This window comes from Nilaparvata lugens, chromosome 6 (genome assembly GCF_014356525.2).
Source record: "Nilaparvata lugens isolate BPH chromosome 6, ASM1435652v1, whole genome shotgun sequence".
Classification (NCBI taxonomy): Eukaryota; Metazoa; Arthropoda; class Insecta; order Hemiptera; family Delphacidae; genus Nilaparvata; species Nilaparvata lugens.
Window position 1 is genome coordinate 50,469,604 of NC_052509.1, and position 25,608 is coordinate 50,495,211.

Below are 25,608 nucleotides of genomic sequence, written 5' to 3' on the forward strand. Positions count from 1 at the left end.
AGGTTGAAAAGGAGGAGGAGAAACAGTAGCAGCAGGAGGAGAAGAAGATAGCAGATCATAAAAATATTCAAGTGACAATTTTAATCTACTGTTCATCAAACTCCATTACAACATGTAATGTGGCCGCATTCTCCCATCTAAGGCCCGTATGCACCACCTCGGTTTTAACGGACAAAAATTAGCTATTGGTTTAAAAACCAGGAATGAAACACATAATAATAATATATGCGACCATTGCGAAGAAGCTATTAAAAAGTAAGCATGATCGCATTTAATATAACATGGTTCATTTCGGATTTAAACCAAAAGCTGATCTATCTCACTTTAAACAGAGATGGTGCATAAAGTTACGCCAAACTAGTTTTGCATGTAGCTATAGTGAGGTCCCCGATTATAATGGCAGTGAAGAAGAGAGGCAAGAGAACAGCTTTGGCGATTCTCTGCTTTGCCACTGCTTTCTATATAGTATACCTGATACCGGTAGGCCTATTAGCCCAGTCAATGAAGGTCCAAAAAAGCAGTTTCGATCCGAAACTTAAATAAAAGCTGAATTTCCCACCATCGATAGAACCCACCCCAGAGGGTCATTCTCCCAAAATTCCCAAGAAATCCCCTTTGAGCTTTCCGCCCCAGCCCCCTAAAACACGAAAAATGCAGGTAAACACGGGAAATCAATTATCTCTGTAACCATTGATCGGAAACAGTTCTGCCATATGCCATTCGATTCGTTACATTACGAACTACAATATTAGTTATATTCATTTTTCTAATAAAATTAACAGTTTTCTTGATAAAATAATATATATGTAAAAATTTAGGGGGTTTGTGATTTGATTTTTTTGTTTTCTTCGATTAACTTCGAAACAAATAGTTTTAAAGGAAAATGAGACAAATAATTAATGTAGCCACTGTCATTGCAAATCCATTGATGTATATTGTTATGTATTTGCGATTCGATATGACGCTGTGGAAGGGGAAACAGTCGACGCGGAACGGCACGGCTGACTCTCTTAGCCATAGTAAACAGCAAACTGGAAATCAATTATCTCTGTAACCATTAATCGGAAAAAAAATCTATCATATGTCATTCGATTCGTTTCATTAGGACTAAATTAGTCGTATCTTTCCTCAATAAATCAAACAGTTTCCTTGATAAAATAATATATGTAAAAATTTAGGGGTTTTTCGATTGATTTTTGTTTTCTCCGATTAACTTCGAAGCAAATAATCTAAAGAGAATTTGACAAATAAGCCACATTCATTGCGAATCCATTGATGTTGTCACGTGGTAATTTAATACCCAAATATTTTAAAATGAACCTGAATTTTAATAGAATTATAAAATTGGAAGAAGGTTAGACCTAGTCAAAGGATAAATCAACTAAATCAAGTATTATTAGCGATTAGGAGTAATAGCATTATCAAAAACGATAAGAAAACTTGTATAATTGTGATTCAATAACTATGAGACCCATGGTAAGGTCAAAAAATTATAAAGCGGCTTACTTTATTGGCGGATTATAAAAAAAATAAAAGTGCATGAACATTGAGGTTAGAATTATTTGTTTACATTTTGAAAAGAATTAGTCATCTCGAATAAATCGATAATTATTAGAATCAATGCTGAACGAATCAGCTGATTATTCGCTCAACCAGTATAACAGGTTGAATTATATAAAATTTACTCACAAAGGATATAATGTATACTAAAGGAAGTCATGTGATAGAAATACGAACACCCATTATTTCTGTATAAATATTTATTATAATCTAAAAAGCATGATAAATCAAGAGTATACAAAACTCACATAAAAAACTAAATGTATTAAAATCGCATGTTATGATTATTTATGAAATCAATTTAAGATAACACTCCATATATTTGTATAAAAACTCTTTTTTATTTAATTTTTCTATTATAAAGTCGAGGAAGCCCTGATTCCCAAGGCAACCAATTGTATTGAGTTTAATAAATTGAAGGCCAATCAGAGAGTAGCTTACAGAATTATTCTTGGAAGAGACAAATTTTTCTGAAAACCTCCTTCTTCTGGCTTAAGATCTTGACCTGAGAGGATGCACATAGAGTCTAGGGTTCTTTCTTCCTCATTTAAAAATTTTAAAACTATTAAGCCAAACCCTTTTTTAATGTGAAATATTTGTATTAAATGTTAAATTATCTGTGAACTCAGTGCTATCAAAGAGTTCGTAATTTGTAACTATTCCCCATAAATATATCTTTAATTCGGAAAGAAACTTATAAGAATCTGGATCACGCGCTAGCCCAGCAGAGACGAAAGGAGCCTACCTAATTAATTATTGGAAATAATTAATTCAATCCACGAGACCGTCAAGAACTTCAGTTAAGTGAGTGATAAGTCAAACGAGCTCGTTTTAGATTTTCTGCGTAAAGTGGGGGAAGTCTTTAAAAGACTTCGTAGAAGAGTCTATATTTACTGGAACCATAGAGGAAAGATGGATAAGTCTATCTTTCTTGTCTCTAGCCTATATCGATCTATATACAGTATCATTATACTCAAACTTTCCTCTATACTGGAAATAAGCCAACTATGATGGGATAAAGTAGAATGAAATAGATGTATTGGGTATAAATTTCGTGTAACTATATCTATAACTTAAGTCGGAGGAGGAGGAGGAGGAGGAGGAGGAGATAGAGATGAAGGTTGAGAAGGAGGAGGAGAAACAGTAGCAGCAGGAGGAGAAGAGGATAGCAGATCATGAAAATATTCAAGTGACAATTTTAATCTACTGTTCATAAAACTCCATTACACCATCTAAGGCCCGTATGCACTACCTCGGTTTTAACGGACAAAAATTAGCTATTGGTTTAAAAACCAGGAATGAAACACATAATAATAATATATGCGACCATTGCGAAGAAGCTATTAAAAAGTAAGCATGATCGCATTTAATATAACATGGTTCATTTCGGATTTAAACCAAAAGCTGATCTATCTCACTTTAAACAGAGATGGTGCATAAAGTTACGCCAAACTAGTTTTACATGTAGCTATAATGAGGTCCAAGTTATAATGGCAGTGAAAAAATATAGGAGAACAGCGTTGCCGATTCTCCGCTTTGCCACTGCTTTCTATATAGTATACCTGATACCGGTAGGCCTATATCTGATGTAATATTAACTCTTCATACTTGTTTAACTGATTAAATAATCAATTGTATTTTATTAGTTAAGAAAATATAATTTTCAATGATTGAATGAATGAAATATCATTGAATATTTTGTTAATTGATTCTATTTATAATTGTTAAAAAAATGATTTCACAACGTTTCAGAGCTAGAAAAGGATAGCGCTATCTGCTTTGTCGAATGATAGACAAAAATAGCAACACCAATGCTATTTAGATACTGCAATATTATAACGTGGACCTCACTATACCAACTTTGCTTATAAAGAACATCAATTCTTCCCAATTCCAGTTTGATGTGGAACCACTACTGAATGACAGTTAAGTGATTTGAATGGTACATTTATTGAAATGCGGCGTCAGGTGAGACATCACATTCATGAGACATGGAGCAGACATTCATTCACATTCAGCATGTGTTTGGCCGAGAGCCTAATCGGTCAGACATGCTATGTATGCTCCTTGCTTAGTGGCCTTCTCAGAGATCGCCTGTAGGTGGTCGTCTACCAACTACCAACAACACATTCTCTTTCTCTCTCTTCTTCCTCTGGAGTCTTCCTCTCCACCATCGATTGAAGATCATAGTAATAAAAGAAATACAGTAATATTGTATTACTATGCCAAAGATCCTTCTACTCCTGTAGTCCACCTCTTTTCCATCGGGCCTTATTTACCTCATTCCCCTTGAAACTTCTTATACTCGCTTCTTTTAACTAATTCTTATTGATTTATCTTATCCAACGTTTCTTCTGAATCTTCTTCTCCTCCTCCTCATGAAGAGGAAAAAAGAGAAGGTTGGAAGAAGTGAGGAAAGGATGAAAGGAGGTTTCTTCTCCTCCTCGATCATCTTTATCTTCTTCTCCTTCATCAACATTATATCTCCTCCTTCTCATTCATATTCTTCTTTCTCTATCTCTTCTTCTCATCTCCTTCTTCTTCTTCATCATCTTCTTTTCCCATACTACGATTTTTTCTCTTCACACATACCTTTCTTCTCCTACTAAACGTAATTTCTTTCTCTTATTTTTCTCCTCGCATCTCCTCCTACTTCTCGCTTCTTCTTCCTCCTCCTTTTCAAGCATCTCCAAAACATCCATTTCTTCTTCTCATTCTTATCCTTTTCCTTCTTCTCTTCCTCTTCTTCATGTTCATAATCTTACTCATACAAGAATCCTGTTGCTGCTAAAAGACTGTCTAGCGTCTTTTGGTTTTGAAATTCTTGTAGTAGGAGAGTCTTCCCACCCTCACAACTTTGCTCACTTCCTCACTCTTTCTCTCTCTCTTAACTCCATCTTGCTTTCTCTCAATTTCCTCTTGGTCCTCCTGAGAACATTCTTCTTTCTATCTCATTTTCCACCTCCTTTCAGTTCCAACTCGACAAACAAGAAGAGAAATTAGGCGCGCTCGACTTACCTAAGAGGATGAGAAGGAAGAAGAGGAGGAGGAAAAGGAAAAGGAGGAGGAGTAGGTAGCGGTGGGAGGAGTAGGAAAAGAAAGAGAAAAGAAGGAGAATGACGAGGAAATATTAAGAGTAAGATGATAGTACCTGATTGACTAGACTTGAAAAGACTGGTTTCCCTCGCTTTCGGTTCTACTCATCAAAATACAAATATAAAAACTGTCGCTTGCAACATTCCTTTCATCTTGCAACATTTTTATGCTACAAATACCGTATCAGCCAAAATAAACAGTACTGAAGCTGGATCAGCTGTAGTTGCCTTCTCGATCAGCTGATTCAATTGTTGATTGTTGCCAAGGCTTCGCGTTCATTACTTCTTTCTTATTTGAGCTTAGTTTTTTTTAACATGGTGCTAACAACTGAAGAAAAAACGTTTATCGTAGAGCATTATTTTCGCTCATACGAAAATGGACGTGCGGGTGGTCCAAGCTTGTCACACACTACTTAACGTTTTAAGGAACATTTTCACAAAAAAAACCGCCTAGTAATGCTGTGGTTCTTAAGCTTTATACACACCAAACTATTTTGATCTGCAGAGTGGCAGAGCAACAGAGCACAGATATCTGAGTGTCCGCTGAGTTTGTATTCACACAAAAAAAAACCGTGGGCCGACAGAGCTTTTTGCTCTGTTCACAGTTGCGCAGTGACACTGGCCGAAGGAAGATGATGTCAAACCAGTATGTGCCGTGGTGTAGAAGTTCATTTTATAAAAGTGTTCCTTGGATCAATAGGGACAACGATGATAGCAGTGACGATGATCTGTTTTTGTTTTACTCTAGTAGTAGTGGTAGATCTCATTGGGTGCACCCAATAAATAGAAAAAGAAAAATTTATGGCGAGTTTAATCGTGATGTAGACAGATTTAGGGGGTACTTCAGACTTAGTAAGGACCAATTTAGTGAAGTTTTATCATTTATTGATGATAAAATTAAAAAAAGAAGATACCAACTACAGAGAATGTATAAGTAGCAGAGAACGACTAGCTATCTGCTTAAGGTGAGTTATTTGGCATAATTCAACTTAATAGTTACTGTACATTCATTATTCTATTCAGTCAAAATAAATAATACAATACTAGGATCATATTTCATTAATGAAAACCATTGACCTGTATAAATTTATACGTAAAATAAAGTATTACCATTTCAGTTCAGTTTATCTTGGCTGATACTGTATGAATATAATAATTATTAAACGAAAAAATATCCATCTGTAGAATGAATATAATAACTGTTGGGTGCAACATTCCTTTCATCTTGAACCATTTTTATGCGGCAAATATAATGCAGTGGCTTTTGAGTACAACATTCTCCCAGCTTGCATTTCATCTTGCAACTTATTAAGCTATTACCAAACCATTCAATATTTTCTACAATATTTGATTCAGGCAATTAGTTCCTTACAGAAGTTGAATCATTTTTAAACAGGATTCTACTAAAAAAAACAAGTTTGTAATTGCATAACTGTGATTAAACAAATAATGATCATTAAATACTGGCTTCAAAACAAATTATTTTCATAATATCAAAATATACACACTCAATAACTATACAATCTAGCAATGGACTGACACTACAAAAGCAATATAACATTCATTTCACAATATAAAAATAGACCCTGTCAAAAAGCCATTTCACATCTACACAATAAAAGTATCTAGCAACAGCCTGACACTACAGACGCAATCTGGGACGCGACAGGCTTCACCAAGGATAAATATCCAGGTATTATGACCACTCTTTGTTATAATAATGTTCCTACAGCACTCCACACAAGGCCAACACTCCACGACCTTGAAAGAAGAAGAGGATTTAATAAGTCTTTCTTTTATCAATCCTCCACCATCTACAGGCAAATCCCCTTCAAAGGCTAACATACATTTATTGCTGACTGTCAGCATTGGTTCAATGGGAAGCTGTGATCTTATTTACAAGGAATACTGACAGTTTCAAATGGATTCCACTATAACTGTCAGGCCGTTGACTAATCTACTGCTTGAGGTTTTCTCTTCTTTCATTTTTATCACTCCAACAAAGACACCGCGTGAGAATGAAGAAGAAAGATGAAAAATAGAGAAGAGAAGAGATGTGAAGGGAGAGAGAAGAGAATAGTGATTGGAAAGAGAGAGAGATGAGAAAAGAGAAGGATGAGTGTCTATGATCTTCTGTGTTCATGAGACAGACGAAGATGGATTTTTACAGGGTTCCTAGTATTAAGGAGAATCATAAATGCGTTTTAAGGAAGATATAAAATAGATAAGTGAATCAGTGAATTAATAGAATTATTAACTGGAATAAATTATAATAATAGAAAAAAAATTAGAATAATAGAGTTAAATTGGAATAAATTAATAAATCCATGATCCACCGTCCATGTATGAGTAGATTGGTTAGTGAAAGAATATCTTACATGCAACTACACAAGACAGAACAGACCAATATGACTTGAATTTATTAAAGTTTTCCCAAACAGGGTAGCCTATAGGGAGCACAAATTGGGAAATAATTTACATAGGTTTTTGTGATGTATATCACTCATTTGTTTGTTATTTATTTGAATAGCACGCAGCACTCTTTTGAGGTCGGCAGACAAAGAAATCACTTTGTAGCCTCCAAAAGTTGCCCTGTACGTATACTGAGATCCACTGCTTGTCAGCATTGATTGAACGGAAAGTATTGATGCTATCCATAAAGAGCACTGCCAGTATAAGTGAATCACTCTAAGTATCATCTCCATCACACCACAAAGCTCGCGCGCTCTTATCCACACTGTCATCATTCTTCATGAATAGCATCGACGCTTCTCATTCCTTAAATGCTGACAGGTAAATTTGAATCTCACTAAATGCGATGAGTGCTGAAAGGTACGTCTTGCAAAGGAATTCCAATATGCTTTTTTTAACAAGAGTAGACAGCAGAGGATGAAAAGAACTTTCGGTACACTGGCGCTTGGAGAACACACAAGGATCTCTCTGTGTGTATGTTGGAGACTGTTTCCACAAGCAGAAAACTTCAACTTTTTGAATGATTACCGGTAAAACTTGAGACAGTTTAAACCGTCGACTTTGCTTGGTAGGTTGAGAGCTTTTCAAAGTTTAAGAGTGTAGCCTATGATTAGTTTCAATACTTTTTACATCCATCTTCACTTCTACATTCCTTAAAACACTGGCTCTGACATTCATTCTTCAATTTAACTGTTTTACCATCTTATTTATTCCAGCTTTGAATCCATCGATAAAATTCATGAAAATATTTTTTATAACAGCATTATTAATATAATCATAACACTAAATAATTGACTTACATGACGAGCCAGACAATTTCTCTCTCATTCCAAATTGATAAAAAATACCTCACCTGCAACACAAAAAACGGAAATGATTATTACAATAGTTTAGGAAAACATTATATGAATAAAATTTAGAAGTGGAACTCAGAAAATAATTATCCAATAACTTGTCAACAATAATACAAACATGAGAACATAACACTGACCTTGCGCCTTGACAAGCAAATTTGATAAGTGAACATTATGACATGTGCTACTAATAAATCCGATAAAGCTGTGTGAAACATGCAAGCAATGCATATATGTCTTAATGACACTAAAAATCAATGACATCTACTCTCTTCAAAATAACTATTTCTGGGAAATTGTTTCCTTAGAAATAAAATTGTTTATTCATCATCTCTTCATCCAGTCTTTCAATAGGATTCCTTAGATATAATATTATACGGTTTTGAGCTTCTGTAAATGAATGTATAACGGGGCACCGACCTTAGTTTGTTATTTTTATTTATTGATAAACAAAACACATGTTTATATGTCACAGCTGGCTATATGTCATCTTATTAATATTTCGGGTATGCGATATTTTGATTTTTCACATACTCACTCGCTCACTCACTTTTTTACTATCCACAGCTGTTTCAGCCAAGGATGAATTATCCTTTTAATGTCGTTCAGCGAGTTTTCCTAAGGATGAAACCTAGTGCAATCGAATTTTTATATCATGAACCTACTATGTTCCAAATTTCGTGAAAATCGTTAAGAGCCGTTTTCGAGATCCGTTGAACATAAATAACCAGACCAGATATAAAAATACAAATATACGGAAATTGCTCGCTTAAAATAATAGGATTCGTGGATACACCTTCCATTTCTATTATGAATTTTGCGAAATAAACTAATTTAATATTGTAACAAATGAAATAAATTTCTATAATTGCTGGGTCATGAAATTTATTCACATCACTTTCCTCCCAAGTTTTAATTACCATTGCTTGAACTGAAATACCATCAACTCATCACAGCTTAAAAAGAGCTGTACAGCGAAAATACAGACATCAACTGGTGAAAAATAGGAAAGACATTTCGCTGGAAAGTAACTGAGTAGGTAATTTGTTACACGTTACACCTGTCCAATTACCAAAGTGTCGTTTCATTAGATTCTCTCCACACGGAACTCGTTTAAAAGTGCGGTAACATCGTAATACAGTTAACAGACAATCTGCAGACTGTTATCTGTCAGATCAGCAGGAGTCTAATTTAGAGTTTTTTCCCACAAACGTCATTCTCCTGAAAAACTACAATGGCACACAGTACAAAACTAATATTGGGAGAATGCGAGGTGCAGTAATCAGACTGGAAGTAGAAGAGGGTACAAACGTAGAAGGACAACGAGTATTAGATATAGTTACTACTCTATGATAAAATAATTATACAGTTGAACAAATTCGACTTTGGGAAGGGGTTCGCTCCGTCGTACCTCATCGCCCAGATAAGTTAGACTTTCTTCATCTTCTAGAGGTTCTTTTCAAGAACTTCTAATCGATCAATGACTGATTAATCCGTTTTATAGTTTACTGTTTCCCAGTTCTATAAAACAATTATTGGTCAATGTTCCACTCAATTTCCCACTGCTTGACTATAGTGAAGTCCACGTTATAATGGCAGTATTTGATTATTATTGGTGTTGCTATACTTGTCTATAATCCTATAAAGCAAATAACGTTATCCATTTTTAGCTGCGCAGCGTTGCCAGGTCGTTTTTCAACAATGTAGAAATAAAATTAATTAACAAAATATTCAATCTCAATTATGAGACCTGAAATCAATCTCAAAAATAGACCTGAAATTATTTTAATCATTGAAAAATATATTCTCTTGAGAAATAAATTTAATTGATCATTTTAAAGAAGAATGAAGAGTTAATATTACATCAGATATAACAGTATCAGCTATCCTCTTTAGAAGGCAGTGTTATGGCCGAGAATCGGCAATGCTGTTCTCATATCTTTCTCCACTGCCATTATAACGTGGACCTCTTTATAGTGTGACCATTTATGGTAACGCTAAGATAGATAAAATGGGACAAGCTCCAATAATAAATTTAGAGTATGAACCAATTTATCTCACAGCAAAATAAATTGAAGAATAAATATTTTGGAACAAGAAATAACAGCGGACCAAATTGAGAGAGCCTCCCAGAACAATGCAAGCATTCCACCAGCACATTTTCCAGCAAACCACGGTCAACAATTATTTCATACTTTTGTTGCAAGGGTACGCGGACTCCCTCGGGGCACACAGACCCCCTTCAGAATAAGGGTTAAAACAAACAATGTCGTCGCAAAGACGTGGTGAGTAGGTGGGGGGGGGAGTAGTGATAATGAAAATGGAGGTTCACTCTCCCATTCTCCCATTTTCCATTCTTCTATTATGTATTTTTTCCATCCATTGACTGCTACATTGTGCAATTATCTATTATTCTCTGCTAAAAACGCATCCTATTCTTCCTCCTCCTCAACTATGTAAGCTCTTCTCCACCCCACTACTTCGAGCCTCTCCACAATCTTCCTCCTCATATCCTTCTCTTCCCCCAAACTCCAATCATATCCTTTTCTTCTACATTATTTTCCTCATCTTTCTCAGCCTCATGCTTTTCTTCTTTCTTCCTTCCTTCCTTCTTTCCACTACATCCCAATTATCCTCCTCTAGTAATATGCGTTCTGTACCATCTTTCAATTCTTGTTTCTCCAATTATAAATTAATTTTTTCCATTAACTCTTTCTTACATTCTGCAATTCTTGTTATTTTTCCTCTCCATCTTCTTTGTTTCTTTTTCTTGTTATTTTTCGTCTTCTTCACCTTTTTCTACCTTCAATTGTTCTGTCTCGTTTACTTCTCAATCTATTCTGCTTTCCTCTCTTTCACCTTACCTTTCACAACTATTCTTCCCAAACTACTCCCCTTAATCGTCATTCTTCTCCACATCTTCCTCCTCCTCTCCTTATTCCTCCTTCACCACATCCTTATCCTTCGTCCCTTCTCTACATCCTCTTCACCATTGATTCTCATTCTCTTCCCCTTCAATATCTTCTTCATCCTCTCCATCCTCCCATCTCCTTTCTTTACAACCTCTTACTTCTCCATCTCCACCTCGTCATCCTTCTTATCCTCTCCTCCTCTCATTCCTCTCCCATCAAACCACATCCCTTTCTAATCCCTTTCAAAGAGCACTAATAATCTCGCATGATGCATTCTTTCCAACTTTCAATAGTTCTCGTTCCTCTTGAAATTATTCTTTTGGTTTCTGCACTACCAAACTGAAAAGAGCTAATAAGCAGCGCAACGCCTACCACCATATACCACGTCTTTTGTTAATCTAGGGCTGTATTTCTGCACGAGATGTGTTTCACAGAGTCAGCTTCTAGGTTGATATACACTTCTCACTGTCAGCATTGATCGGATGGGAAGCATTGGTGTTATTCATAAGAAATGCTGCAAGATAAAAGTGAATCTCGCAATAGAATTATTGTAACTTATTGTATATTGGAATTGCCAGACAAGCAAACGACTACGCAGCTTTACTTGGCTACATTTGAGACCTATGAAAACTTGAAAAGAGGAAGAAACACCAATTGATTTGTACTATTTCAATTTATTAAAAACACACAAAACAAGACAAAACAAAATAACAAAGAATTACAAAACAAATAAAATACAATAAAATGTTACAAATATAAAAAACCATGGGATACATATATATATAGAGCACTTGACAGTTTTAAAGTTTTAACAGCTTAAAGTTAAACAAAAACACTTTTAGAGTTTTATAATATAAATATAGACAAGATACACACGACACGGATAGATTAAAAACACTTAAAAACTTACATTTAAACATGAATTTTCGGGGAGCTGGGCCCCCTTTCAATCTGGTTGATTATATTTGAATCACATATAATAGGCTACGTATAATATTGTATTTTATAGTGATATTATCTTTAAACAGCATTCCTCATGGATAACAACATTGCTCCACATTTGACGAATGCTGACAGTTTGAAGGAAATCTAACTATACACATCTTAACCAGACCTAGTTTCCTTCTGCATAATGCATGCTTGAATCAAAAGATTACAATCGCATTGTGGGTAACAACTGTTGCTGAAGAAGAGAAGTGGCCTAGTAAGTAAATTATTGTGGCTTACTTTCACATATGCTGTAACATGTAAAAGTATTATGCAGTTCGATGCAACAGATTCGATATTAGTTTCAGGAATAAATAATTTAACCCAGTGAGAGAGCTGAGCTAAATAAACATGATAAAAAGCAACTCCATCTCACTATAAAAACACAACTCCATTTGCACAAGAAATTCAGTTCGGATATTTTATTCAGTTTTTTTTTCACACACATACAAGTTTAATACAGATATTAACAAAAAGAATACATTCTTACATGAAATACAACAAAAATAGATCAACTTGACACTACTTCTAAGATGAACTTGAATGAACTCAAAACAACATAGCTCAATAAAACTCATTTGAAATCAATAATACTCGATAAACACAATACAACTAAAATCAATCTAAATAGAATTGACAGCATCACATTACAATATTTAATCTATCACAGAGCCTAGTTGTTATGTTTGTTGCAGTGTATAAATGTGTGCTACATATAGCTGACTTGAGTTTCGCCAATTCATTCGTTTAATCAGATGTGATATTTTAAATATACAGTTGTGTTGCTTTTTTCCGAATGATTCAATATGAAGATTTAGCCGTTTTGAGACGAGTTTTGATGCATCAAGATTGTGTCCATTGCGTTCCATGAAATCCCTACAACCCACACCATTTCACCACCAAAATTAAATATCTCGCAGCATTTCATCACATACCTCCACAACTGGTAAATACAAACAACACACAATCTTCAACATGTATAATAACAATCAAGTTCGCAACAATGTTGCTGCATTGATTATGACTATGACGACGACTTTGATGATGAGGATCATCATAAATGTGGGATGATGAAGATAACAACGATGATGATGATTATGGTGATGATAGGTAAACTAGGAAGTAAGCACTGACTAAAACACACAGGCAATTTTCAGTGGAACGCAGGTCCATGATAAGCAAAACACGTCGAGAACGATACCTCTCTACAAACTACAGAACTATACACATGTGCATAGAACTGAGATACACTTGAACTGCCAGCATTGCTTATAAACAACACCAATGCCAACTATTCAACCAATACTGACGTCAGTAACACTGGTCACCAACGTGCGAACAAGGGGAGAGGGGTGTAGGTAGGTAGGAGAGGTGGAGAGGTAATAGGAGGAGGTGAGGAGTAGAAGGGTGAAAGGGTAGCAGAGGGTAGTAAGAGTGAGTAAAGCAGCCGGACAGTGTGGATGTGGATTGAATCAATACTACAACTCTACTGAGAGAGAGAGAGAGCGAGAGAGTGAGTGAGTGGTGTGCACAGTTTTAGACGCGTGCATGCTTTATAGCTGGGGGAAATCTAGGGGAAGACAAGAGAGGCAAAGAGAAAAGCGATGGGAAGAAGCTAGCATAGGAAGGGAGGTTATAGGCGGGAAAATCAAGAACTGATAAAAATAGAGAGCTGATAGTGTATAATAGAGCGTTAGAAAGGAACTTACATAGGGAAGATTGTTATAGGCAGAAAAATCAACTAAGGATAAAGATAAAGATTATTTTTGGAGGAAGAGAGCATTCTCAAAAAGGGACAAAAATCTCTAAAAAAAGGTGTACAGGAGACAAGGATTGAAAGATGGGAATGTAGATTAAGTATTTGGAGATAGAAGATGATTTCTCATGAAAATATTTCTCATGAAAGGATGGATATCTCTATGGAAAGTAAAACGTGCGTGAAGGGGATTGTGATAGACATAAAATTGGAAAATGATGAGGATAGGGAATAAACATGGAGAGATACTGATGTATTCAGAGATGGAAGACGAGAGAAAAAATATCGTATTACACTATACACTTTCATTTCTCATGAAAATGTTAGATAGACTACAAAGAAATAAACGTTAGCAAAGGGGATCAATATTGAAGAGTATCGAATGAAAGGATTTGAGATTCTCCCAACTTATTTATTAAAATGATAACAGAATAGTTTTGATTGTCTTATCATTGACACTTTCATGAATAAAACTTGATAATGGTGTTGATAATTAATGGAATGGTAACTACATATTAGTACATATTAGTAAACAACAGGAACTGGTTTATCATTATTCTAAAAAATCAACTATTTGTGATAACTTTGTCTTATTATAAAGCTGCGTACACATATACGCTCTTCCAACCCGCACCGAGCTCCTCCATTGTACCGCCCTCGTTCCTCCATCGAACTACAGTCGCGCCGCCCACGCACCCATCATGAACGTTACGGAAGATGTTAGATCTTCTCGCGTTCCCCGGTCGAACCATTGTTGCTCCCCGGTCGATCATCAATCGCTCTGCTGGAGTGACGTTCGGTTGCGGAGCAGAGCCGAGCAGTCTGTACGCACCTTAAAATAATATTCTGCGTTCTTATTTCAATGAATGAATAAATTTGCCGAGAGGATGGGGTAAGGCTATTAATGCACCAAGGATGAAGGTAGAAGAAAGAGAAATATGACAAGCTTCGTAAAGATACAGATGGGCTTGGAGGAGATATAAAGAACAAAAAGCGTAAAAAGCAACTCCATCTCACTATAAAAACCCAACTCGATTTGCACAAGAAATTCAGTTCGGATATTTTATTCAATTTTTTTTCACACACATACAAGTTTAATACAGAGATTAACAAAAAGAATACATTCTTACATGAAATACAACAAAAATAGATCAACTTGACACTACTTCTAAGATGAACTTGAATGAACTCAAAACAACATAGCTCAATAAAACTCATTTGAAATCAATAATACTCGATAAACACAATACAACTAAAATCAATCTAAATAGAATTGACAGCATCACATTACAATATTTAATCTATCACAGAGCCTAGTTGTTATGTTTGTTGCAGTGTATAAATGTGTGCTACATATAGCTGACTTGAGTTTCGCCAATTTATTCGTTTAATCAGATGTGATATTTTAAATATACAGTAGTTGTGTTGCTTTTTTCCGAATGATTCAATATGAAGTTTTAGCCGTTTTGAGATGAGTTTTGATGCATCAAGATTGTGTCCATTGCGTTCCATGAAATCCCTACAACCCACACCATTTCACCACCAAAATTAAATATCTCGCAGCATTTCATCACATACCTCCACAACTGGTAAATACAAACAACACACAATCTTCAACATGTATAATAACAATCAAGTTCGCAACAATGTTGCTGCATTGATTATGACTATGACGACGACTTTGATGATGAGGATCATCATAAATGTGGGATGATGATGATAACAACGATGATGATGATTATGGTGATGATAGGTAAACTAGGAAGTAAGCACTGACTAAAACACACAGGCAATTTTCAGTGGAACGCAGGTCCATGATAAGCAAAACACGTCGAGAACGATACCTCTCTACAAACCACAGAACTATACACATGTACATAGAACTGAGATACACTTGAAACTGCCAGCATTGCTTATAAACAACACCAATGCCAACTATTCAACCAATACTGACGTCAGTAACACTGGTCACCAACGTGCGAACAAGGGGAGAGGGGTGTAGGTAGGTAGGAGAGGTGGAGAGGTAATAGGAGGAGGTGAGGAGTAGAAGGGTGAAAGGGTAGCAGAGGGTAGTAAGAGTGAGTAAAGCAGCGGACAGTGTGGATGTGGATTGAATCAATACTACAACTCTACTGAGAGAGAGAGAGAGCGAGAGAGTGAGTGAGTGGTGTGCACAGTTTTAGACGCGTGCATGCTTTATAGCTGGGGGAAATCTAGGGGAAGACAAGAGAGGCAAAGAGAGAGAAAGAGATATGAAAAGCGATGGGAAGAAGCTAGCATAGGAAGGGAGGTTATAGGCGGGAAAATCAAGAACTGATAAAAATAGAGAGCTGATAGTGTATAATAGAGCGTTAGAAAGGAACTTGCATAGGGAAGATTGTTATAGGCAGAAAAATAAACTAAGGATAAAGATAAAGATTCTTTTAGAGGAAGAGAGCATTCTCAAAAAGGGACAAATATCTCTAAAAAAGGTGTACAGGAGACAAGGATGAAGATTGAAAGATGGGAATGTAGATTAAGTATTTGGAGATAGAATATGATTTCTCATGAAAGTATTTCTCATGAAAGGGATGGATATCTCTATGGAAAGTAAAACGTGCGTGAAGGGGATTGTGATAGACATAAAAATTGGAAAATGATGAGGATAGGGAATAAACATGGAGAGATACTGATGTATTCAGAGATGGAAGACGAGAGAAAAGAAATACTCGTATTACACTATACACTTTCATTTCTCATGAAAATGTTAGATAGACTACAAAGAAATAAACGTTAGCAAAGGGGATCAAAATTGAAGAGTATCGAATGAAAGGATTTGAGATTCTCACAACTTATTTATTAAAATGATAACAGAATAGTTTTTATTGTCTTATCATTGACACTTTCATGAATAAAACTTGATAATGGTGTTGATAATTAATGGAATGGTAACTACATATTAGTAAACAACAGGAACTGGTTTATCATTATTCTAAAAAATCAACTATTTGTGATAACTTTGTCTTATTATAAAGCTGCGTACACATATACGCTCTTCCAACCCGCACCGAGCTCCTCCATTGTACCGCCCTCGTTCCTCCATCGAACTACAGTCGCGCCGCCCACGCACCCATCATGAACGTTACGGAAGATGTTAGATCTTCTCGCGTTCCCCGGTCGAACCATTGTTGCTCCCCGGTCGATCATCAATCGCTCTGCTGGAGTGACGTTCGGTTGCGGAGCAGAGCCGAGCAGTCTGTACGCACCTTAAAATAATATTCTGCGTTCTTATTTCAATGAATGAATAAATTTGCCGAGAGGATGGGGTAAGGCTATTAATGCACCAAGGATGAAGGTAGAAGAAAGAGAAATATGACAAGCTTCGTAAAGATACAGATGGGCTTGGAGGAGATATAAAGAACAAAAAGCGTAAAAAGAAGTGAACATGATGTGTGGTGTGTGGGAGAAGATTAAAAGAGAGTTTAATCAATACTACAAGATATCATATACTCTGGCTAAGTGAATATTCTCTATTTTAAAAATAACTGAGTGTTATAAATTATTATTATTCTGGTATTTGGAACATCTAAATTCAAAAGAATGGTTTGTATAAATATTTTTGGACTGAAAATTTTTGTGGAAATCTAGAAGACATAATCTCATTTCGGACTTTTAATGTTTCCTAAATTTGGGAGAGAAATAGTACAAGGTATTCTTAGTTTTTCTCTCCCGATCTGTGCTTCATTGTAAAAAAGAATAAAGATCTAAAAGCTAAAAATCTAAAAATTTGAAGCAGGAGCTGAAAATAGAGAAAAAAATGTGAAGATGAAGAAGTAACAAAGTTGACGATAAGGATAGGGTATATAGGTATATCAACGATTTAGATAGGGTCGAAGTAGAAAAAATATAGAACAAATAAATGTGAGATAAAGTAAACGAGGATGAGGGTAATGAAGTGAACTGAGTTGAAATAAGAAGAACGAAAAGAAAAAGAGACTAAAAGGACCAGAAGGAGGGTTTCTATCCCACAGGAAGACATAAATGATACAACAGAGAGAAGATCTGGAATTGTCAGAGATTGCGTAGTTGATAGAAGCGAGAAGCAGCGTGTTTTATCTACACAGAGAAGCATGATAAAATTGCACAGTGCAATGGGGTGAGGTGTAGGGGTGGTGAGAAGGTGAAGAGAAGTACTACGACGACCTACTTATGGTGAGAGCAGGATTGTAACGTGGAGAAGCATCCCTGAGAAGAAGTCCTGACTGAGAAGTCAATACTACACATTTTACAACAAGCAGATTCTGTAGAGGCAACTGGAATAAACTGATGAAATTAAGTCTCAATTTAAAATGAAGCTTTCTGTGTTGTAGTAGATGAGCTACATTTGCTAGATTTCCACAGGATACTAAAAATAGAAAGATAGTTGAATACAGTTAACAGACAATCTGCAGACTGTTATCTGTCAGATCAGCAGGAGTCTAATTTAGAGTTTTTTCCAGAAACGTCATTCTCCTGAAAAACTACAATGGCACACAGTACAAAACTAATATTGGGAGAATGCGAGGTGCAGTAATTGAAATTGTCAAATTTACAAATTATTAATAAAAACATTGAGACTCAAGTTTCGGCTGCTACACCATTATCTCTCTATAGTGAGATTCACGTTATTAAGTCAGCACTTAACATTGGTTTGCTATCCTTGTCAGTCACTTGAGAAAGCAGATAGCTCCATCCTTCTCCAACTCCGCACTGTTGCCAAATTGTTTGCAGACAATGTAAAAATATGAAAACTACTAGAAATTTCATCAAAATTCTAAACAACTTGGTGTAAGTACACTCACACTACCTACTTCCTGAAACTTGAAATTAGAATTTTTATAAGCTAACTCCCGATCGAACTTCAAATTTAACCCTACTTAAGTAACGTTAACTGACCAGAGCTATGCCGCCAGAATCGGTCGACAATTCTACGACCACTCCACCAGAGACAAATATTCAAGGTATCTTGATTAAACGGTATCCTCACTTTATGATTCCACTAACCACGGTTAGCGATTAAATATAATGGAAGTACCAGCAACCGAGTCTTATTTGATTATTATAAATTCAAATACAATTATATCGAGGACACATTGTAACCGACAAGATCGTTTCAGAGTTTCCTACATATTTTCGAGGAGCAATGAAGCTGAATAGCAGTTGATAGAAGCATGTCAAGACTAGTCTAGACTTCAAGACCCAGAAGAGGGTCGCTAGGATCAATTCCACCCCCACCACTACCTGCCATCCTGACCACCCTTTTGGCTTACGGCACTTCAACATCATGAATCTTTGATAACTTGTCCAACTTATGCGCATACCGTAAAGGTTGAATGCAATTAAAGTGTCTCAAGTAGCTAGTCCATACTTCATAGTTACATTCAAGCTAAGTGGCTAATGCCTCCCTAGATCATAGAACGGGCACCAAGCTAGACACGTCTTGGAATATCGCCAATGTCTCTCTAGGGTCTAGGAGTCTAGGATATTGATTTTTCAGTATGCTATTGTCATAAAATTGAGGATTCTGCATTGGGGTTTGTCATAAAACGTTTTAGTAATAGAATTCAAAAACCAAGTCATTCGGAAAATAATGTAATAAAAAAAGGAAAACTTAATCACATAATAATGTAATATAAAATAAGGAATATTCACCAATTTCACTAGAATTTTTACCTGTTCATCTATTGCTTTTTTCGTCTCGTTTCCAAAACCCAATAGAGTAATCGAGAATTGTGAACTTATGATTTTTTCGTCTTTTTTGGCCACATTGGACCACTTGAGTAAATCTACTAAAATCGTCCTTGGTTCTGAAGTTGTCTGGCTTTTCGATCAGCCCAATATTTCTTCATTCTCTCGGATCGTTGTCGTCTTTCTGCATCGGTGATTACAATCTCCCTGTGCATTTTGGCAAATTGAATGAGCGCGTTTGAAGTAAATGGTTTATTTTCAATTTATCAATGGCATCCTCAACTTCTAAGCCTATTTCTTGAGATCCTGTTTTAGTTCATCAACATACTTGCCACATTCTCTCTTATTTACGCATTACAAGCTGTTTCAGAACTCGATTCTCAGACATTCGCAGAACATGGAAACTAATGTAAATAATTTGACATTTTTCAGAACTATAATTTGTCGGATAATGTGATTGATGATGTAGCAGGTTATGACACGATATTTAGGCCTATAAGGGATGCAAACAGTTCGAAGTAGAACTTAAAAGAGCACTTTGTCACTGAGAGTGTAATTGGTAATTATATATGAGAAGAAGTAACGATTTGACTTGGTTTTTGAATTATTCTATTATTGAATGCTTTTATGACAAACCCCCATACAGAATACTCCAGGATATACGACAAAATCATACTGAGAAATCAATATCCTAGACTCCTAGACTCTAGAGAGACATTTGCGATATTCCAAGACCCATTCTATTCATTTTATTCGTTATGAAGAAATACGAAAACATCAATCATATAACAATTAAATTATCAACAAACTGCTTCTAAGGAAACAAATAAAATCGTTCGATGATTCAAATAAATTATATCTATGATTGAACGCTTCTCTGAAATGAAAATACAAAAAAGGAATCGACAACTTAGATCCCAAGACACCAACTGAATGAGCATCATTCACTTTAAACTGTCAACATTAGTCGAATGGGAAGCATTAACGTCATTCATGAGGAATGCTGACAGTTTGAAGTGTATCGCATTGTAGCTCAGAAAATGAATGGCAATTGGGCTTCCCATGGGCGGCATCGCTACCTTCTAAACGAGCAAAGAAAAGAACCAAATGCAGTGTGAAAGCCACTCTCACAGATAAATAATATGCGACGATGAAGAGGAAGAGCAGATGGAGAAGAAGAAGAAGTAGAAAGAGGAAGATGAAGAGGTGAAAAGGTAATGGAACGTATTTTCTGTCCTTGCTCTCTGAGAATATTCCACCATTGTTTCTGTTTCCCGATTTATTAACGAGTGCTTCTTCGTGAGAAAGAAAGAAAAAGAGAATGAGAGAGAGAGAGAGAGAGAGAGAGAGAGAGAGAGAGAAAGTGACTGATGTTTTACTCTAGAAGGATCCTCTATATTACTAGAGACATTTCAAGAGGGTTACATTCAAGAGGATTTAATGAAAGCACTTCAAAGTTCAAAATCATCACATAGGGTACACCAATGTACTAAAAAATATGATTAGACTACTATATTATTTTCTAATATGATGATAGCCTATTTCTAGTACATTGAGGACAATAGTCTTTCTATGAGGCAGAGTAGTCTATAGTAGGATTACCTTCAAACCGTAAGCATTGGTTGAATGAGAAACATGAATGTTATTTTAAAGGAATTTTAACCGTTAATGTGCATCTCACTATAGAAGCACTGATCAAATAGGCGCCGTACTCATGGTTCACCTGTAGGAAAGGTGTCAACTTCAGTCCACATCTGATAACAGACGGTGGTGACCTCCAGCAACACGTATGTTTAGTTCGGAACCCTCCTAAAATTCATTAAATCCATGAATTTATTGAGAATCTATGGCCATAGTAATAGTATCTATACTATCATAATATCGTAGTATATATACTAACATAATAGTAGTATCAATTCTTGATTTAATAATCTTGCAGAGATAGAAGAAATAGGCTTCTATACACTTGACATATGAAGCTAACCTTGATTGCAAACTAGCCCTTCTACTACAAGTCAAGAGTGTAGGGGTATTTCTCCGATTGTAGACGACTTTTCGAGAAACAAGCCCCTGTCTCTTCAGAAATAAAAATTGTATTTGGTATAACTACCAAAACTAGTATATCGAATTGTTCTAATAAATTTTTGGTTTTGACAATAACAAGTAGGCCTAGTACAGAACTGTTTGGAACTAAAGTATGAGTTCTGAATGACATGTGCTGAGCTATAAATTTAAAGAAATTGAAATTTTTTTAAAATACATAATTTAAATTGAAACGAAAATGCTTAGAGCTTGTGTATTCGTTGCCAGTTATTTCAGAACGATACTCTGATACCGTATTATTTCTCCTCACCTCCGATTAACATTATGAGGATTATATTAGTGCTCAAGCTGCTATGTTGAGTCAATTCTGCCTGCGGAATATTCTAACGAAAAAACAACTACGATTAATGTTTGTACGAACAAACAGTCTCCATGATTGAAACCCAACAAATTTCAAAATCAAAACCGAGATCCACAACTGACAGCTGAGTAAATTATTTTTGTTCAATTTCGCAGAACATGGAATTAATTCGGCCACAGTCAGAAGCCCTATCAGAAGAGAGATTAGCCACGCTGAACGGTCCAACGAGTTTTAGCCCTGTCAAAGTTTCAAATTTGCTGACACGATGAAAAGTAATAAATACGCGAACGGAAGGACTTTTCGGCTCATAAAGTTTGCAATTTAAATGTTTATTGCAATAAATATTGACCCTCGCTTCAAATCAAGTGATTCCAGCTTTCATCGTAAACAAGAACGACATTAAACGTCGCTCCAAATGCTAATTTTCATAAATATCCTCTCTACGAAACTGTATTTGCCATGGATTTCTACACTCCTGTTGAATTAAAAATGTATATTCACTTCTTTTAGAAATGTTTATTTGCGAAAGAAGAGCAAAATGTGATAGTTTGCTGCAATGGCGCTAAAATAAATAGAAAAAAGATCATTTTACTTCTTTCATATTTTTTGGATCTCTACTCAAAGGAGGTTTATTACGATTGATATGTATTTATTTGACATGTTTCTATGAGAGGAATCTTTAATGGATAAGCAGTAATAGTCTATTAAACTTCCAATGCTTTCAGAGTATTATTTATTTGTAGTATTAATTAGATAAAGAGGTTCTTTTGATTTAAAAAAATCAATTTCTTTCTTTTTGGTAGAGGAGTGGAATAGATCCAACTGGAGCAATGCTTCAGTGAAAAGCATTCACAACACTTAATTGAGAATAAATTGTTGCTGCATATTAATCTTTCAAATTCTCAATAACTGTGCTTGAGGCTACGTCATCTTAACCCAGGACACCAGACTAGACATTAACATTAAATCCCAGATTTGCTGAATTTCCGCTTGATAGAGAAGCAAACCATATGTTCTTATGGGAATATTTTATTCTGTCAATGTGTGAAAACTCTCATTGATATAGCTTTCCTTTTGTGGTGAACAGAAAAGCAATATCATTGGTTCTTGTGGGGGCGTTCACACATTTTCATTGTTTGTGTGAAAACTCTCATAAGAACCATTGGTATTCTTTTCCGTTTAGCCAAGCAGAAACTCATAGGAAAGCAGGGCCTAATTGAGAGATATCAGCAGAAGAATTGCAACATTGGAGCAGGGTGGTGATAGAAACGGAAAATAAAGATAAGATGAGACGGGATGAAGTATGGCGACGATCCAAAAGCAGACGACAACAACCATCCACAGATTGAAAAAGGAAAGAAAATAGGATAAAGAGATTCGGCAAAAGGAAAGAAGCAGGATAGAAAACTCAGAAAGGATTGGTAACCACGTATCCAGTAATCTGCAATTTTGCCGCAGCGTTTGATCACACTCACACTCTCACCCTCTCTCCCTCTCTCTGGAGTCGTTATGTTCGATAAAGAAGAGATCCGAAAACACATTACTCTGTTCGAAAAATGCAGCTATGCCAGAAGAGTGGAAAGAATTGAAAGATAAACGGGAGGAACTGAGACAGTAGAAAGAATAGGATTTACTTACTTGCTCTTCTACTACTTGATTCTAACAATCCACTGCAGTTTTCGGAACAGTTTGGCAAATAATGGGTTCAGTGTCCTCAGTTATAGTAAGATTCTCTTTAAACGGTCAGCATAAATTTTAAGTAACGCATTCAACCAATGCTGACTGTTGAAGAATCTTGCCAAAATAAAATTGGGAGGTTGCATTCAAGGATGAGGTCAGTTATGACAGCAGTGGGGTTTTGACTGATTTTAAAGAAAACTTACTTTTCCTTTCTACACTCAAAATGATTGAGCATGTTTTTTTTGGTTAATGGATGAAAATTGATCGATCATGTATTTCCAATAAAACATATTTTATACTACACTCCGGTGTAGAACGCATTTTGTCAGTCAACTTATTTTGTACACTATTCTAGTGCGGAATGGAATTTGTAAAGTTTTTGTCAAATAACTTAGGCTAAACAAGGACAGTCTTTGGATTTTATGGGGAAACGGAATAGAAAGTCGTAATACCATTCAATATAAATCTCATAATGCCATCTAATCGCTCAAATAATTTGGAGCTGCATGTGTATGTTACCCTACTATCTTTGAACACTTGATCACTTGAGGAGCAACTGTACACTCATTTCTCATTATTATCCTTCCAAGCCTTGAATCTAGGACGATATAATAACGATAGACGTTGCCAAGAGCTTTACGACCACATAGAAATTGAATGGATGAAGGTGAGCGAACTGAGACTTTTGGTTTTCTATGGGTTCAAACTTGCATAGTTCAGGGTCCTATCTATAGCTATGCCATCGAAGTAGCTTACAGAAATGAATTTGACCGCAATAAAGAATAAAAAGGTTTTAATCTGTGTCGCGATTTCATTTGCTGTGTAAAAAGTAAGACTTCAGCTAACTTACCTAGCCTAACTAGTTTAGGGTTCTCTCATGCTAGGTAATAAAAAATTAAAATGTTTTTATAAAAAATTAAAATGTATTTTATGAGATATATTTAATCAACAGTTTATTGTTTGAGATTATCAATTAATATAGATAGAATTATAGATTTATGGGAAATCTATTCAATACTGAAATAATGTAAGTTGGGAGCTTCAATAGTAGCTCTTGATCCACCTTCTGTGAAAAATAACTCAGAATAATTATACTTCAAAAAATACATATATTAGGCATGTGAGATTTAAAAAGAATTAATTATTCTATTTATTGTGGGCCAATCATGTAATACAACGGTACATAATTATGGACAATATTATACTGTTTCATGACAAAATGTTATGTAAAGTAGCCTAAGCAAGGCTATACAGAAGCTTGTTAGATTTTAATTATTATTAAATGTCACAAGAACTAATCAGCTTGAACGTTTTTAAAAAGAAGGCTACTCTCATTGGTTTATGTGGAACTTAATCACAGTTAAAATTCAACAGGTTTTTTTTCAACCAATCCATAGAAGCTAACAAAATGTAAAAATGTTCATTTAACAAAGTTTTAAAATGTTCACCTAGTATAGGCTAACTCACTTTCATATTATGTTTTTATTTTTTACTTCATTGGTTCGTTTCGACAATAAATTAATTTGAATTTGATAAAAAATTGGCACTTACGGCGAATTAAAATTTCTAGTGCAAGTTATGATTTATGAACACTATGTAGGTACCTAATTTGTCAACCGGTAGTAAGATTTATGTATTGTTTTGCCAAATACAATAATTTATAATTTCATAAATCATGCTTGGTTTTCAGACACACAAAAACGAAAAATATTGTACAATATAGTCATAGTAGCTCATTAGTAAGAATCACGTCTAACATTGACAAGTTTCAACATGAATCTTTTGTCGGTTGGAAACGTAAACAAACGATGGGACGAGTAACCAAATATTGAAGTAATATACTGGATGTTTTATAAAAAAGCTTTAACCCTAGTGATATTTTGTGAGACAAATACAACTAGATTGTTTCAAGTTGTTGGAAATAAATTAAATTACAAGAAGGTACAATAGAACCAAGAATATTATTCAAAGGTACATTGAACTAACCTGAGATTCAACAAGATGTATTCTAATCCTAGACACCTTCCACACAATTATAATCCAAGTTAGGATAAAATTATCACCACCAACACTGAATAACAACACTGAACACTGTTATTTTGGTTAGAAATTCTAAGATATCACTTCACAAACATCACTGACACACACTACCGACTTGACATGACGCCATTACGGAATTCAA

At 35.3% G+C, this 25,608-nt stretch overlaps 1 protein-coding gene across 1 annotated transcript in view; it reads right to left on the bottom strand.

The window, feature by feature from the left end:
* The window catches only part of LOC111050083 (triple functional domain protein), a 463,117-nt gene extending 437,509 nt beyond the window's left edge, over positions 1–25,608 (bottom strand). The window contains 1 exon segment of the mRNA XM_039431097.1: positions 25,413–25,608. The gene's annotated coding sequence lies outside the window, so the exon portion shown is untranslated.